Genomic DNA, 15,687 nt, shown 5'->3' with positions numbered 1-15,687 from the left:
CCTTTTATTCTCCATGCAGACTGGAGATTATCCTGGGCAGTAACGACAAGTATAAAGGCTTGCGAGCTCTCTTTAACCTGGGACAGGAGTGAGATGACAGTACACCCTCCTGGGGCTCTGAGAAAGGAAAAATTACACAAGTAAGGCTTTAAGCACAGCCCCCAAATCCTACACACAAGGGCGGGCTACAGCAAGGTAGCGGGAAATTATGCTGGAAATGAGGACGAGAGAGCAAATTCGGAATGACGTTATAGGTTATAATAAGGGGTTTGTCCTACAAACGTGAGTCCCCGCTGAGGTTCTGGGGTCTCTCTTAAGTCCCAGGACCCAGGGCTGGAACTCTTTCCCTTGCCCAACACACTGCGCACCACACACACCACTCACATACCACACACACACCACAAACACTCTGCACAAAGCCTCTGACAGCCGCCCATATGTGGCTCATTGCTTTGAGAACCCTTGCGGAGTCAAGCTTGTTAAGTCACCCAGAACAAGTTCGAGGCTTGTTCCACAGATGTCAGCCCCAGGGGGACAAGCTATAGTTATGTTATTCATGGAGGTCCTACAGCACATCCGCACTTCTTTGTGACAGGTGATTAAAGCCTCAGGCTTCCAAAAGTACCCACAAGCCTGCTTTCCATGGTACCATTTAGCCTATGGTCACACCCTAAGGTGCAGGAGCCTTTTGTGGGTAACACAGCCCGAGGTACCTGGTCACCTTCAGTATCAAATGTCCTTCCACGAGGGGCCAGCACCTCGTGTCCAATCCTTCTTTCATCTCATGTCACACAGTGGGAGGGCGGAGCATGCAACTTCACATCTCTGGGACTTTCCACAGCAGGAGGCCAATACAAAGCCACAGGCTTCCTCTTTCATGTTATTCCATGACATAAAAGAAAGCCCCCACCTGGGGAGCTGAAGTCTGCAAAATATGCACGGTCCCTTACATTAGCATCCCTTTGATCTATGAGGACAGCAGAAGGAGGCACACTGAACTAGACTGTGGGGGCGTCCTTTAGCTCATCATCTTCCTTCCTGCTTTGGGGGCGTGAGTCTCGGATGTGCCTGGAAACCAGGTAAATGTCAGGACCAGGGAAATGTCTGACTTTCTGAAGCACAGTAACAGTCAAGTTCAGGCACCAGAGTCAAACCTTTAACATCAGGAACGCAAGCTTCTTGTGCTTCTATTTTGCACCATTGGAAAAAATTCTAGACCTGAAAGATACTCAAGAGCTGATCTAACTTCATCCTTCCACAGATGAAGAAACTTAGGGATCCATTTCTCCAAACGTGATTTTCTGACCAGCTGCGTCTGAATCACCTGTGGGTAGATTCTGTAGGTCCTTACCCAGATTCACTGAATCAAGATTCGCAGTGGAAAAGCCTAGGAACCTGCATTTTAAAGACTCTCCAGGAGATCGCATACCTGATAATGTTCTAGAAGTACAGCTGGTTCATACAGCACTGAGACCATAACAATAATAATAATAACAACTACAATACCGAGGAGAGGTAAATCTGCATAGCCCCAGACACTCATCTCCTCCCACTTAGGAACTTAGCAAGAGCTGGCTCAGCAGTTCTGAGCAAACCAGGAGAGAACTCTCTGTCCCCAGCCACAAGCCCCTGAGGTTCCCTCTTTCTAACGAGGTCATTCCCTCAACCAGGAAGCCCACTGACTCATAGATGTCCCCTGACCTTCCGTCCTTATAACAACACAAGGTCAGTCTACTGGAGCTCTTCCCATGGTATGAACAGTCCAGCTACGTCCAGCCCAAACATGCCTCTCATTTTATTGATGCCACAAACATCTATTGAAGGAGCTCTGCGCCAGGCATGGTGCTAGGTACCAGTGATATGAGGATGAAAAAAATTGGCATGGCATCTAAACTTGGGTCTCCATAAAGAGGAGGCTGAGAATTGCTCATCTATCCTGCAGATTAGAGCTCAGGTGGGAAAAGCCTTAAGATTTAGGCAGAAGAATTCCTTCTTCCCAGATAGGAGGCGGAAAAGGAGGGAGCTTCTCTCCAGGGTAGACCTGAAGGGGACACTAGGGAACAGGTTCTTAAAATGGCCCCAGAAATGTGTCTCTTGACCTTCTGTGTCACATCAACCTTCCATGGGAAATCACTTAGGGAATGGCTGCCAGTGAAGAAGCCCAGATGTGCCCATTCCTGCCAACCTGCCAGCCACAGAGCAGGAGCAGCCATCCTGAGACACAGACAATCTCTTGACCCTTGTCTTCCCCAGAGTTCAGGGCAGGTCCCCCCCAAATCTATGCACCTGCATCAAGCCCTAAGCCTTAGGCAACCTCATGGAAACTCCTACAGCATGCGCGTGCATGCACACACACACACACACACACACACACACTCTGCTGCTGCACCCACAAAGTGCTCCTGCACAATCCTCCACTGTTCCTCCTCCCCCAGCCGCATGCCCACCCTCCCGCCCCATTTGGATTAGTTAGGTTTCTGCCTGGAGTGCCTGCTCTGGCAGCAAGCCCTGATGAGTGGGCTCCGTCACTAACCCAACCCAAGGTCTGGAGTCCTGGCCCTGAGCTGCTGATTGGGGCCTGCTCCCCAGGTGACTCTGGCCCCAGCTGCCTTCCTGCTCCCCACTGATGCCCTGGCTAGTGATGAGAGGAAGGGCTTGGAGTCAGACAGGCCTGAGCTACAATCCCAAGTCTACTCCTTCCGAGCTGTGTTATCTTGGACAATTCCCTTCACGTCTCTAAGCCTCAATTTCCACATGTGTAACATGAAGAAAGTGAGACCTACCTCTCAGGCTACACTGCGGACTAGTGATGGCTTTCACAAACACCAAGCACCATGCCTGCATAGTAGGTGCTTAGAATACAGTGGCTAGTGTGATCACTCTCTGTGTGCCCTCAGTCAAATAACCTACGTCCCCAGAGGCCCCGTTTATTCAGCCAAATACTTGCTGAGCACTTACTCTGTGCCAGGTGGAACTACGCCACCAACAGGACAAAGTCCCTGTCCTCATGGAACTTGGATCCATAATAAAAGAGGTAAAGTGCCTGTACTAGTTTGCTAGGGCTGCCGTGAGAAACTACCACAAACTGAGTGGCTTAACCGACAGAAATTTATTGTCTCCCAGTTCTGGAGGCCTGAGGTCCAAGATCAAGGTGTCAGCAGGGTTGGTTCCTCTGAAGGCTTTCCCACACCTCTCCCCCACTTCTGGTGGCTTGCTGGCAATGTTTGGTATTCCTTGCCTTGTAGATGGGTCACTCCCATCTCTGCCTCCATCTTCACATGGTGCTCTCCCTGTGTGTGTGTGTGTGTGTGTGTGTGTGTCTATCTGTCTGTCTGTCCAAATTTCCCCTTTTTATAAGCACTCTAGTCATTTAGGATTAGGGCCCTTCCTAATGACCTCATTTTAACTTGATTACCTCTGTAAAGACCCTATTTCCAAATAAGGTCACATTCTGAGGTGCTGAGAGTTAGGACTTCAACATCTTTTTCTAAGGGGACACAATTCAACCCATAACAGTGCCTCCTTCCATCCCCTCTCTCAGCCCCATTTGATTTCTGAGTTGATTTGATTCCAGACAGGCCTCCTTCTCATCCAGTTGAATCTCCTAGAATTGGGTGGATCCAGCACGCTAGAGGCCATCTCCAAGAACCATCTCTGTCTCTCTCCTCTCTGCCTTCAAGAAGGTAAGAGACCTTGACATTGACCTTTCTCTGTCTCAAAGGAGGGGCTGTATGATGCCCCAGCAGGGGCTCAGGTCACAGCCCTAGCTCCCTTTGCCTGGTCTCTGACTCAGGCCACCTGACCAAGAAACACAGTGCTCAAGGCAAGCACTCCTGCCCAGGCCTTCGGCAGAAGGTTTCACACCCCGCACCCTTTATTTCCTCTTTTGCACATAGTCGTCTCATACAAATGGAGAAAGCATCTCCTTGTGAAATTGCCTGTCTCCTGCAGCTTAAGTTGGAAGAATGTTTACTTATTTGGCCCCAGGGAATCATGAACATCTTGCAGGGTATGTTAACAGTCACTCTATAACACCATTCATTTTTAGTATCTGAAATTACCGTGTTCCCCCCAGGATTCAGCTCCAGCGGTTCACAGACTGATGGGCTCAGTCTTCCTTGTCTCAGGCCTCAGAGGGACAACATTATTGGTTCTGGTTTGTCCCCTTCAAAAAAACAGCATCTTTTGATATGAAAAAGCAGAGGCACCAGCCGCCAGGAACAAGCCTTGTCACAAAACTTCTATAAATACCCAAATAGAAGAAAAGCCACTGACTTTAAAAGAATGACAATCATTAGATTTAGTTTAAACCATTGGTTCCTAAATACCTGTAAGTGAGCCAGAGTGAACCTGAGACATATTTAAAATGCAGACACCTCGAGCCCACCCCACCCCCTCCACCTACTGAAAATCAGAATCTTAGGGTAAAAAGAGAGAACCTGCATTTTTAAAGAAAGTCGAGGAAACAGTGAAGCACAGCCGGGCTCTATACAGCACGTGGTCTCTGAGGCCCCTCCCTCCCAGCTCCCAGACCTGCTGCTCTCCAAGCCTCTTTCCAGCTCGCAGGGACCCTCAGGGTAACCTCCCCCAGGCCTGCCTGCCCCCAGGCACCATCACACCTCTGCCACTTGATCTTCCTCCTGCTCCCCCCAGGTGGATCAGTCACCTCTCTCTGGGCCCACTGCACCCCATGCTTCACCCCACAGTACTTGCCAGGCTCACTGTTAGCATCGTTCACTGTCTGTCTCCTCAGTTAGGCCGTGAGCAAAGGTAGGATGTGCCTTTCTTTCCAGCGCCCAGCCAGGTCCTGGCTCATCACATCCTTGCTGCCTGTCTGAATGACCATCTAAAACTCCCAGACCCTCTGTGACCACCCTAGTGGGCAAGCAGCTCTCTCCCTCCCTCTCTCTCTCTTTCTCTGTATCTGTCTCCATCTCTTCCTGTGCATATGTCTCTTTCTCTCTCTCTTTGTGTGTGTCTGTCCATCTGTCTGTCTCTGTGTCTGCATGTGTGTGTATCTCTGTCTCGTTCTGTATGTGTGTGTGTGTCTGTCTGTCTGTCTGTCTGTCTCTCCCTCTCTTCACTCTCTCTCGTTGTTTGTGTGTGTGTGTGTGTCTCTCTCTCTCTCTCTCCGTCCACCCTGAACACGTAGCGCTGGTCTAGAGCTGTGACTAGGAGCCTCCTCATCCTACTGTGAACTGGTCCTTTTCTTTTCTACTCCTCAGTGTATATCCCCCAAGGGTCTAGCACTGTGATGGGCATCCAGCAGACCCCTGTGGCTATTTGTGGATGGTAGATTGGTAGAGACACAGGTAGTACAGAGGAAAAAAACTCAGGAACAAAAAAGACGTGGATTCCACTTCCAGGTTCACATCTGCAAAGTGAATTTGCTGTACAACCCAGAGCTCACTCCTTGACAACTACAGCTCTCGGCCTCCTTATTTGTAGCTCAGGGTTCGGTGATCCTCCTGCAATGCAGGTCAATTAGACAGGCTGAGGGCACAGGCTTGGTGTTCAATGAGCTGAGGTTGTCTAAGTCTGCAGGTGCAGATGTGCCCTGATTTAGAACGGAGCCCAGCCACAGCAACATGGTCCCATGGGCAGTGTAATTACCCCAGAACCTGGAGTAGAGGGGAAGGAAGGAAAGGGCGGGACTCCTCACCTTGGCCAGCAGGCCAGCCACAGGGGCTGAAATCAAAAGACAGGCATGCTCAGTTAGGGAGTCTCGGTCATGCCAAGGGATTGCCATCACCAAATCCATGAGCCACTGGCCCTTCTGTCCAGAAGCCAGACCTGTGTGCACAGCAACTCTACCCAAGTCAATAAACTGCCAGAGAAGCAGCACCTGACAGTGCAGGTATGCCTCCAGCCATTGTGGTCCTAGGGCTGTCAAGGTCTTTCATGAATCTGGGCCCACATCATACATCATAGGAGGGTTTCAACTGCTTCCAAGAGAGGGGGCTGCTGGCTGAGCTGGCCCAGTGGAAACCACTGTCTGGCAGACACCATGAACAGACGCTTCAGGATGAACCGACCTTGCCCAAACTGCGGAGGGGAGGGTGACACTGCTCTCTTGGGAAGCAGGACTGTCTGAAGGCAGCTCCCCAAGGTGCCCCTACCAGCACTTTGTCAGGATCCCCGGGAGGGCACTCTGCTCCTCCTCCCCAGGATCCAACAGGTGACACACTGGGGGCTCTGCAAAGCATCCATACCCTGCAGCCCCTCACTAGACACGGGCACTGTTAACTGCTGCTACTGCTGTCCTGACTCTTTCTCCACCTTACGTGTGGACCGTGCAAGAAAAGCTGGCACAGCCTTGGCAAAGTGGGTGGCTGCCTGTTTGCTGTGATTTCATTCTATTGTCCAGCAAACACCAAGTGTCGTAGGATGTGCCAGGCTCCACGCCTAGAATGCCCACTGCTCCTCGCCTCCTCCAGTGGACTGGTGAATTTCACGATTAGAAGAGACCCTTTGGGACGATGTCAATATTCTGTCTCTGGAGGAGAAGGCACAGGGGTCTCTCTTGGTCATTTACACCTCACTTTAATTATGTACTCATTTTCAGAGTCAGTTTTTTACTTCTGGAAGGAAAACAAAATGCCTCCTCACCTGTGAAGACAAGGTCAAGTGTGTCCTTGGCAAGGGTTAGCTTTCTCCTGGAATGAAAACAACACCTTAAGTTTTCACAGCTTGTTTATGCTGTCAAAACACTATTTCTTGTGTTGTCTTCACAACATCCTTCTAAGCTAAGCATAGAAAGCAAGTATCATTTCCTTCCCCAACAGTTAAAAAAAAACTTAAAGTATTTGTCATGTTTAAGAAAATCTAACACTGTGGCCGGCCCGGTGGTGCAGCGGTTAAGTGCACACGTTCCGCTTCAATGGCCCAGGGTTCGCTGGTTCGGATCGCAGGTGTGGACATGGCACCGTATGGCAAGCCATGCTGTGGTAGGCGTCCCACATATGAAGTAGAGGAAGATGGGCATGGATGTTAGCTCAGAGCCAGCCTTCCTCAGCAAAAAAAGGAGGATTGGCAGCAGTTGGCTCAGGGCTAATCTTCCTCAAAAAAAAAAAAATCTGACACTTTCTATTTTGATTTTTAGCTGAAAAGTATAAGAGAATTTTAAGTTTATAAAGGGTTGTGGCATTTTTAATTATAGTTAGATATATATGTACTATAATTACACGTTTATAGGATAAAAGAGTAATTTAAATGCTTAAGAGAGTTTTGCCTATTAATATTGCAAGTATACCCTGCCAGGCATTTGAAGTGCTTAAAAAGTAAACATATTAAATTTATAAATGCGGTTGTAGATGTTTAAGGGAACATAATTAAGTTTGTAAATGGGACTAATTTTAATCGGTGGCCGTGAGTTAATTGAAAATCAATGAACAAGTGAAAGTGTTTGTTTTTATTTTTTACAGGAATTGTTAGATGTACAAATAAAAAGATCTGACAGTTGACTTTAATTGCATAAAGAAACACAGCCTTTCGCATTTGAACTTTGACCAACCAGGCATCTCACACATGTCCTGAGCGGAGCCATTGATGTCCCCATAGTCTCCCATCTCAATACGTGTCAACTCTACTCTTCCAGTTGCACAGGCCAAAAAACTTTCGTTATCCTTGACCCCTCTCTTTCACTCACACCAGTCCAGGAGAAAATCCCAACGGCTTTTCCTTCAAAAGATATTTGGAGTCCAACCATGTCTTAAGGCTTCCCCTTAAGCCATCCATCATCCTTCCAAGCCATCATCCTCTCTCTCCTGGATTATTGCAATCACCTCCTTCTGGTCCCCCTGCTGTCACCTCAGCCGCCTCTAATCTAGTCTCAACTCAGCAGCCAGGAAGCTCCTGTTAAAACAGTCAGGTCATGTCGCCCCTCCACTCAAACCCCTCAGCGTGAAGGCCAGAGTCTTCACTGTGTTCTACATGACAGTGTGAACAGGCTCTTTGTCTCCACCATGACCTCATCTCACCATAGGCTCTTCTCGCTTACCCAGCTCCAGGCTCGTCCACCTCTGGGCCTCTGCTCTAGCTGTTCCTCTGCCTGGAAGACTCTTTCCTAGATGTCAGCGTGCTCTGGGCTATGCAGAATAATGGCCCCCTGAAGATATCTATGTCCTAATCCTTGGAACCTGTGAATACATTAGGGTTCATGGCAGAGGAGAATTAGAGCAATAGATGGAGTTTGTGTTATGGGCTGAACTGTGTCCCCTCAAAACTCCTATATTGGAGTCCTAACCCCCAGAACTTCAGAAAGTTACTGTGTTTGGGGACAGAGTCTTTAAAGAGGTAAAATGAGGTCATTGCGGGTGGGCTCTAATAACTGGTGTCCTAATCAGAAGAGATCAGGACACAGACACACGCAGAGAAGACGAGGTGAAGACACAGGGAGAAGACAGCCACCCACAAACCAAGGAGCAAGGCATTAGAAGAAACCAACTCTGCTGACACCTTGGTTCCAAACTTCTCACCTCCAGAATTGTGAGAAAATAAATTTCTGCTGTTTAAGCCACGCACTCTGTGGTCCTTTGTGACGGCAGCCCCAGCAAACTAACACAGGCTGCTCATCAGCTAACCGTGAGACGAGATTAGCCTGGATTATCCAGCTGGGCCCAATGGAATCACAGGGTCCTTATAAATGGAAGAGGGAGGCAGAGAGAGAGAACCAAAGAGACGGCGTGAGGTGCGCTGGGTCTGGTGATGCCGGCTTTGAAAATGGAGGAATTCGGTTACAAGCCAAGGTGTGCAGGTTGACTATGGAAACTGGCAAAGGGGAGGAGAGGAAACACACTCTCCTCTAGAACCTCCAGGAGGAACGCAGCCCAGCCAACGCCTTGATTTTAGCCCCTGAGACCAATTCTGGACGTCTGACCTCCAGAATAGTAAGATAATAAATTTGTGATGTTTAAGCCACTAAATTTATAGTAATTTGTCAGAGCATCAACAGGAAACTAACATGCCCCTCTTCATCTCCTTCAGGTCTCTAACTCGCTTCTCAGCGCAGCCTGCCCGGACTTCCCTGTTTAAAATTGAACACCCCCACCCCCACCCCTCTTTCCCACTTTATTTTTCTCTTTAGCATTTATTACCATCTAACGTATGACAGATTTTGACTTATTTATCATGTTTATTGTTTGTCTCCCTCTTTAAAACATAAACACACAAGGGCATGAATTTTTGCTTCTTTTGAATCTTCCAACCACATAGTAGATGTTCAAGAAATATTCAATGAATTGGCTAAACAGTTTAACTTGAATAGGGAAAGTATTAATTTAAGATTACGTAATTATAAACAACCCTTTCCCCATAAAACAGCCACCGCCCCCCCAAAAAAATGTTCTATAATTTGTGGTGGTTGTCTCTTTATATTTTCTTAATTCAGTTTTAGAATCAAATAGATCCTGGTCTATCCACAATGACAGTCACACAAGAAGGCGCATCAGAGAGGCTGGCCCCATGGCCAAGTGGTTAAGTTCGTGCGCTCCGCTTCGGCGGCCCAGGGTTTCACCGGTTCAAGTCCTGGGTGCGGACATGGCACCACTTGTCAGGCCACGCTGGGGTAGCATCCCACATGCCACAACTGGAAGGACCCACAACTAAAAATACACAACTATGTACCAGGGGGCTTTGGGGAGAAAAAGGAAAAATAAAATCTTAAAAAATAAAAAAATAAATAATAATAAAAAAAGAAGAGGCATCAGAAAGGAGTCGTAAAAAGAACCAACTGTGTTAATAGCATTGGCCAGAAGGTTTGGGGGGGCATCTAACAAGTAAACTACAGGGGGCTGTGCCCCACCCACTCCTGGGCCTTGGCTCCACCTCAGCGGTTGCCCGTGCTCAGAGAATGGGAATCTTTGGAAATATTAGTCAGTTCCCTAGAACAGGTGTGTGCATTTCTCTAGGGAAAGAATCCATTGATGTCACCAGCTTCTCAAAGGGGTCAGTGAACATTTAGGGATCCCTGACCTAGAATCAGCCATTTGTCTGTAAATATTCTCACCAGGATTCCAGACCTTACCCACAGAGATCATGTTTGAACTAATATAATAAACTGGTGATAAAATAAGGGTCCGATGATTGTGATTTTCAATTTTAAAATAATTTTTCTGTGCTGATCCAACCTTAGTCCAAACTTTCTTGGAACATCTGCTTTTCACTTGTAGCAAAATTATTCAGATTTTTTCAGAAAACACGGTCTTCCCTTAAAGTTCTAATAACATAGGTCTCGTCTCGCCCCAGGGAATTTGAACTTTCTACTGAATTATTTCTATGTGCTATTCATATAATCATGGCAACACACCCTCCTTTCCCTCCTCCAGCATTTATTGAGCACCTACTATGTGCTAGTCTCAGGGATGAATGAGACAGTACGCCTGCCCTCAAGCTGCTCATCTAATGGAAGAGAAACATGTAAATAAATGACAGTAAAATGTGCTAAGTGCTCTCACAGAGATACACAGGCACAGAACGGTGTGGTGATTAAAAACATGGGTGCAGGACTCAACTAGTCAGGCTCAAATTCTGCCTCCATCTCTGTCAAGCCATATAACCCTACACACAGTTACTTAAATGCCTCATTTCCTCAACTAAGATGGAGATAAGGAGAGTACAGACTTTACAAGGCTCTTGTGAGGACAAATGAGACGGTGCATGGAAGGTGCTTGGACCACTCGCCCTCGGAAAGAGCTTACTAGCTCTTCAGTGCTCTCAGTTGATGTGCCATGGAAGCACAGAGAAGGAAGTGACTAAAAGGAACTAACTCCACCCAAAGAGGTCCCGGATGGCTTTTGAGAGGAGACGATAAAAGATGAATCCTTTTCTAGGAAGGAAGGAGGGGATGAGCATTCTAGGTAGAGGGAGTGACTATCCAAAGTACCCTGAGGGCGATAGGGAGTCAGAGAAAATTTGTAAGCAAGAGAGTGACATCAATAGATGTGTGCTTCGAAAGAATTTCGTGCGTAGCCGTGCAGAGAATGGATTGGAACAGCAAGAATCTGAAGGCAGGGAGTGAGTTACGACTCTGTCATTCACTCAGGTGAGAAATGAGAGTGGCCTGGAAGAAGGCAGAGGGAAGGCGAGGAATCAATGGCTTCTGAGGTAGAACTGCTAACATCGCTGGAGAAGGTAAAGGGAGGACCAGGACAGAGAGGAAACGTTTGTTCTTAGAACCTTCAGGGCTCCTCTCAGACCTCCTTCCCCGAGGCTGACCAGGCTCTCACTGAGCTGCCCCGAGCCCCTTGGCTGGTAAAGACATAAAATTAAACCCTCCTGTACCTGAAGGGACCTCCAGAGCGGATGGTCAGATTCACCAGGTCTCAGGAAGTGAGTCCTCGAGCCAAGAGAGAAAACACAGGGAACACAGGGAAAAGGTGAAGGAAGGTTCTGGAAAGCAAAGACAGCACCTCTAGGAGGCACAGCATAAGATCCAGGGTCCTCCTCTAGACACTTGCTGGGGTTGCTGAGCATTTGTCAGACATGAATGAAACTCAGTGTCTGGCCCAGAGGAAGAGAGTAACCAATAAATCGTAAGAAGAAAAGGTAGATATCCCCCAGCCCTACTCCTTGCCATTTGCTCTTAGTCCTCAAGAAACAAGACTGCAGGACACCAAGGATCAGTGTCTGGAGCCAGGGGCCTTCTTCACCAGTATTTCTTCCTGGCCTGAGTCATTCCATTGACTCAGACTCCAGGAGAATTTCCCTGGTGCTCACAAAGACCCACCGCTCAATCATATCATGCATGCCAGGGTTTGGTGGTGGTGGTTGTGTGTTTGTTTTTTGTTTTTGTAAATCTGTGTAACGGCAAAACACCAAATATTCAACACTAAACATTTAGATCTATATTTCCCTGTCATTGTCACTGCTGCTGCTGTTTTTTAAAGATTTTTTATTTTTTTCCTTTTTCTCCCCAAAGCTCCCCAGTACATAGTTGTATATTCTTCGATGTGGGTCCCTCTAGTTGTGGCATGTGGGACGCTGCCTCAGCGTGGTTTGATGAGCAGTGCCATGTCCGCACCCAGGATTCAAACCAACGAAACACTGGGCCGCCTGCAGCGGAGTGCGTGAACTTAACCACTCGGCCACGGGGCCAGCCCCCTGCTGCTGCTGTTTTTAAGTGCCAAATATACAAATTTCCAAACATCTGAACACTGTTCCTCCAAGTATATCTACCCTTCAGAACATAAATGAGGCTTCCATCCAGAATTTTCTTTTGTTCTTGAGATGCCAAGTCCGAGAGTTCTGAGACCCAGTGAAATAAAGATACTGAGTTTCCCGGAAAGACTGTGGCTGCCCAGCCGCGGTAAAGAATCAGGACATGGCGGGAAGTGGCTGCTCCCCTCTGCCTCTGCCTGTCTCTTCCACTTAGGAGAGTGGGACCCTGGCTGCCTCGGGGAACCAACTGCTCCACCACTTCCTCCTGCAAATCTCAGCAAATACTTTTTACTCAAATTTACCCTGCCCCAGTCCCACCTTCTGGGTCTCCTGCTTCCTATGAACAGTTTAAAAAACAAAGAAAAAGCACAAACACTAAAGATTTATGCAGTCCAGAGAGGGGACAGAGACTTCTAATCCCCGAGTCCCACGCTGAGCTCTGGTGGACTATTGGTCCACCTGTCAGTTGTTTCTCGCTGCCGTTTGGTGACACTATTGAACGTGGCGACACTATTGAACTTGGTGGAGGAGCCGGCACTCCCGCAGAAGTAAGCTCAGCCACTGAGGCTGCGGGTCAGGTTCCCAGGTCACCGCTGTGCATGCTCAGCCATCTCTGCCCTGCGCACATCCACGTTCTTAGGAGCCGGTTGCCCAGGCCACTACGGCAGAGACCCCCACTGCTCTCCCACTTCACTATCTGCTTTCTGTCCCCAAGGAATCACACTTCTTTTCAACCTGTGAAATTCAAAGGGTCTTGTCGCAACCTCTTTCCCCAAATAGGTTTTCCTCAAATAGAACCACTAGCCCAAATCTTAAAAATAGACTATAATAGGTTAAAGATAGATTATAATAGCCTCGAGGGGTCTTTCTTAGTCAGCTTGGGCTGCCGTAACAAATACCATAGACTGGGTGGCTTAAAGAGAAGACGTTATTTCTCACAGTTCTGGAGGCTGGGAAGTCCAAGATCAAGGTGCCAGCAGATTCCATTCTTGGTGAGGGCCCCCTTACTGGCTTGCAGACAGCTGCCTTCTTGCTGTTCTCACATAGCAGGTGGAGGGAAAGTGCTCTGTTCTCTCTTCCTCTTCTTATGAGGGAACTAATCTCCGTGGCAGAGCCCCCAAGATCTCATCTAAACGTAGTCACCTCTCAAAAACCCATCTCCAAATACCACCACATCAAAGGTTAGGGCTCCAGCAGATGGATTTGAATGGGGGCACAAATATTCAATCCATAACAGAGTGTGAAATCAAAAAAAGTGTGCTTGTCTCTTTCCCCTTGGGAAAAGCGCTTCTTCAAAGCCAGAAGGTGATCTGTTTTCCTCCAAAGCTGACATGACTGATTTGCAGGGACTTCCCTCCACGGAAAAAATAAATGGGAAATATACATGTAACACAAGGTAAATTTCCAGCAGGGTGAACTGCTGCACACCTTAATGGGCTCTGTAGTGATGTGGCCCACAGGCCTTGTTTTCCCATTATCTACCCAGATGACTCTCTCCATTCATAGTACAGTACACGTGGTTGAGGATCCCGTGAGGGAAACGTGTGCAAACTCTGCTTATGTTTACATAGAATTCCAGTCCCAGTACTGACAGGGATTTTGATATCATTCTCTCCTCCCCTCCACTCAAAGCTTTAATCCCCTTCTTATCTCTGCCAAAGGTTATTCAGCTTATTGTAAATACCTCCAGTGCCAGAAAACTCACTGCTTTCTAGGGACGTTCTTGCTCGCTTGTTTATTCGCTTGCTTGCTTCTGAAAACATGCACCCATTTTTAGAAGGTCGTATGTATAGTGTAGCAGACAAAGCCTGGGCTTTGGTGTTAAACGGACCTAAAAATCCCAGCTCTACCACTTTCAGTCTGGATTTAGGGAAATGTTTTAACATCTTTGAGCTGTACTGTCGTCGTCTGCTAAAAAGTGGGGAATGGCAGTAATACCTACTTTCCGGATTCTTCTGTGAATTTATTAGGTAGCAAAGTGCCCACTATCAAGCAGGCGTCCATGAATGATAGTTCCTCTCCCACTTCCTTAGCACCTTCCCTCGCAGCCTTTCATTCATTTCCTGCAATACGGATATCTTGACCTATGATTTGGGTTAATATGGAAACACTGCAGCCAACATACCATTGATAAAAGCATCACCAGAAGCTATAAAGGAGTCATTACATTGAAAAAGTAGACCCTTGCCTGGCAAGTAGAGTCATAAATCCATGACGATAATTGATGTCCTCACTTGACTGTGAATTCTTCAAGGGCATGGATCTTGTCTTATGTTCCCTATAGAATCTACTGTAGGTCCTTGTGTGTGGTAGAAACTCAGTAAGTGTTTTGAAATTGAATTATGTTGTCTTTTATCAATTTCACTTAAGAAATCTGTATAGATCACAGCAAAAATACAAATAATATTGGGATGTCTGTTATTTTTGGATTATTAGCTCCTACATGAGGATGTAGAGGCTTGTCCCTGAATTTAAAAGTCAGAAAGAAAGTCTATAGTCTCCAGAACAGGCTCGTAACCCTGAAGGCTATTGCATTAATAACTAGGCATTAAGTCCTAATCAAACTTCCGTAAAATTTAGCTGTTTTCATTATGTGCATGATTGAACTACATTTCTTCTCTTAGGAGGCTGGCATATAGTCATGTGTCACTTAACGATGGGAATATGTTCTGAGAAATGCATTGTTAGGCGATTTCGTCATTGTGCAACATCACGGAGTGTACTGGAGGGGAACAAAACCTGCCACCCCAAAATGTGTCTCTTGAACATGAAGACCATTTTAGGCTGATTATTTTTAAGAAACAAAAGACTCAGGGAGTTTTTCTTGTTACTTCCCCCTTAACTGCCTGAGGGAATTCAGATAAAAAACCTGTCGAAGCGAGCTATTACCTTAGCATAACATGGAATAGATGGGAGACAGGGAGGGACCCAGAGAAGCCTGTTTGTTGGGCTCCCCTCTGTGTTCTTCTGTTTCTGTGTGGCCAAACTCTTGTTTTCCAAATGTTTGCTCCCTTTCACCTGCCTATGAATTGCCTTCCTTCCCTTTGAAGTTCCTGAGTCTCCCCACCCACAACACCTTCTTTTGTCTTTAGCTGAGGATGGTATTTAAGAGGAGGGCTTCTGCCATTTTGGTGAGTTACTCAGTTTTCCTGGATTTTTCCCCTGTATACATGCTATTAAACTTCTGTTTGTTTTTCTCTTATTGATCTGTCTCATGTCAATTTAATTCTTGGACCAGCCAGAAGAACCTAGAAAGGTAGGGGAAAATTTCTTCCTTCCCTACAGTATTTACACAAACCTAGATGGTATAGCCTACTACACAGCTAGGCTATGGTACTAATCTTATGGGACCACCACTGTATGTGCGAACCATCATTGACCAAAATTTCATTATGTGGTGCATGACGGTATTTGAAAAGTTTATTCTCAGTTACCCCTGTATGCCTAGTGTCTAGTACAGTGACTGACAATATTTCATGGGTGGATAGACACCTCGATGGATCTGTGAATTCCTGAGTTTCTACTCTACTT

This window comes from Equus caballus, chromosome 1 (assembly GCF_041296265.1).
Source record: "Equus caballus isolate H_3958 breed thoroughbred chromosome 1, TB-T2T, whole genome shotgun sequence".
In the NCBI taxonomy this organism is placed as follows: Eukaryota; Metazoa; Chordata; class Mammalia; order Perissodactyla; family Equidae; genus Equus; species Equus caballus.
Note: the sequence above shows the minus strand (reverse complement) of the source record.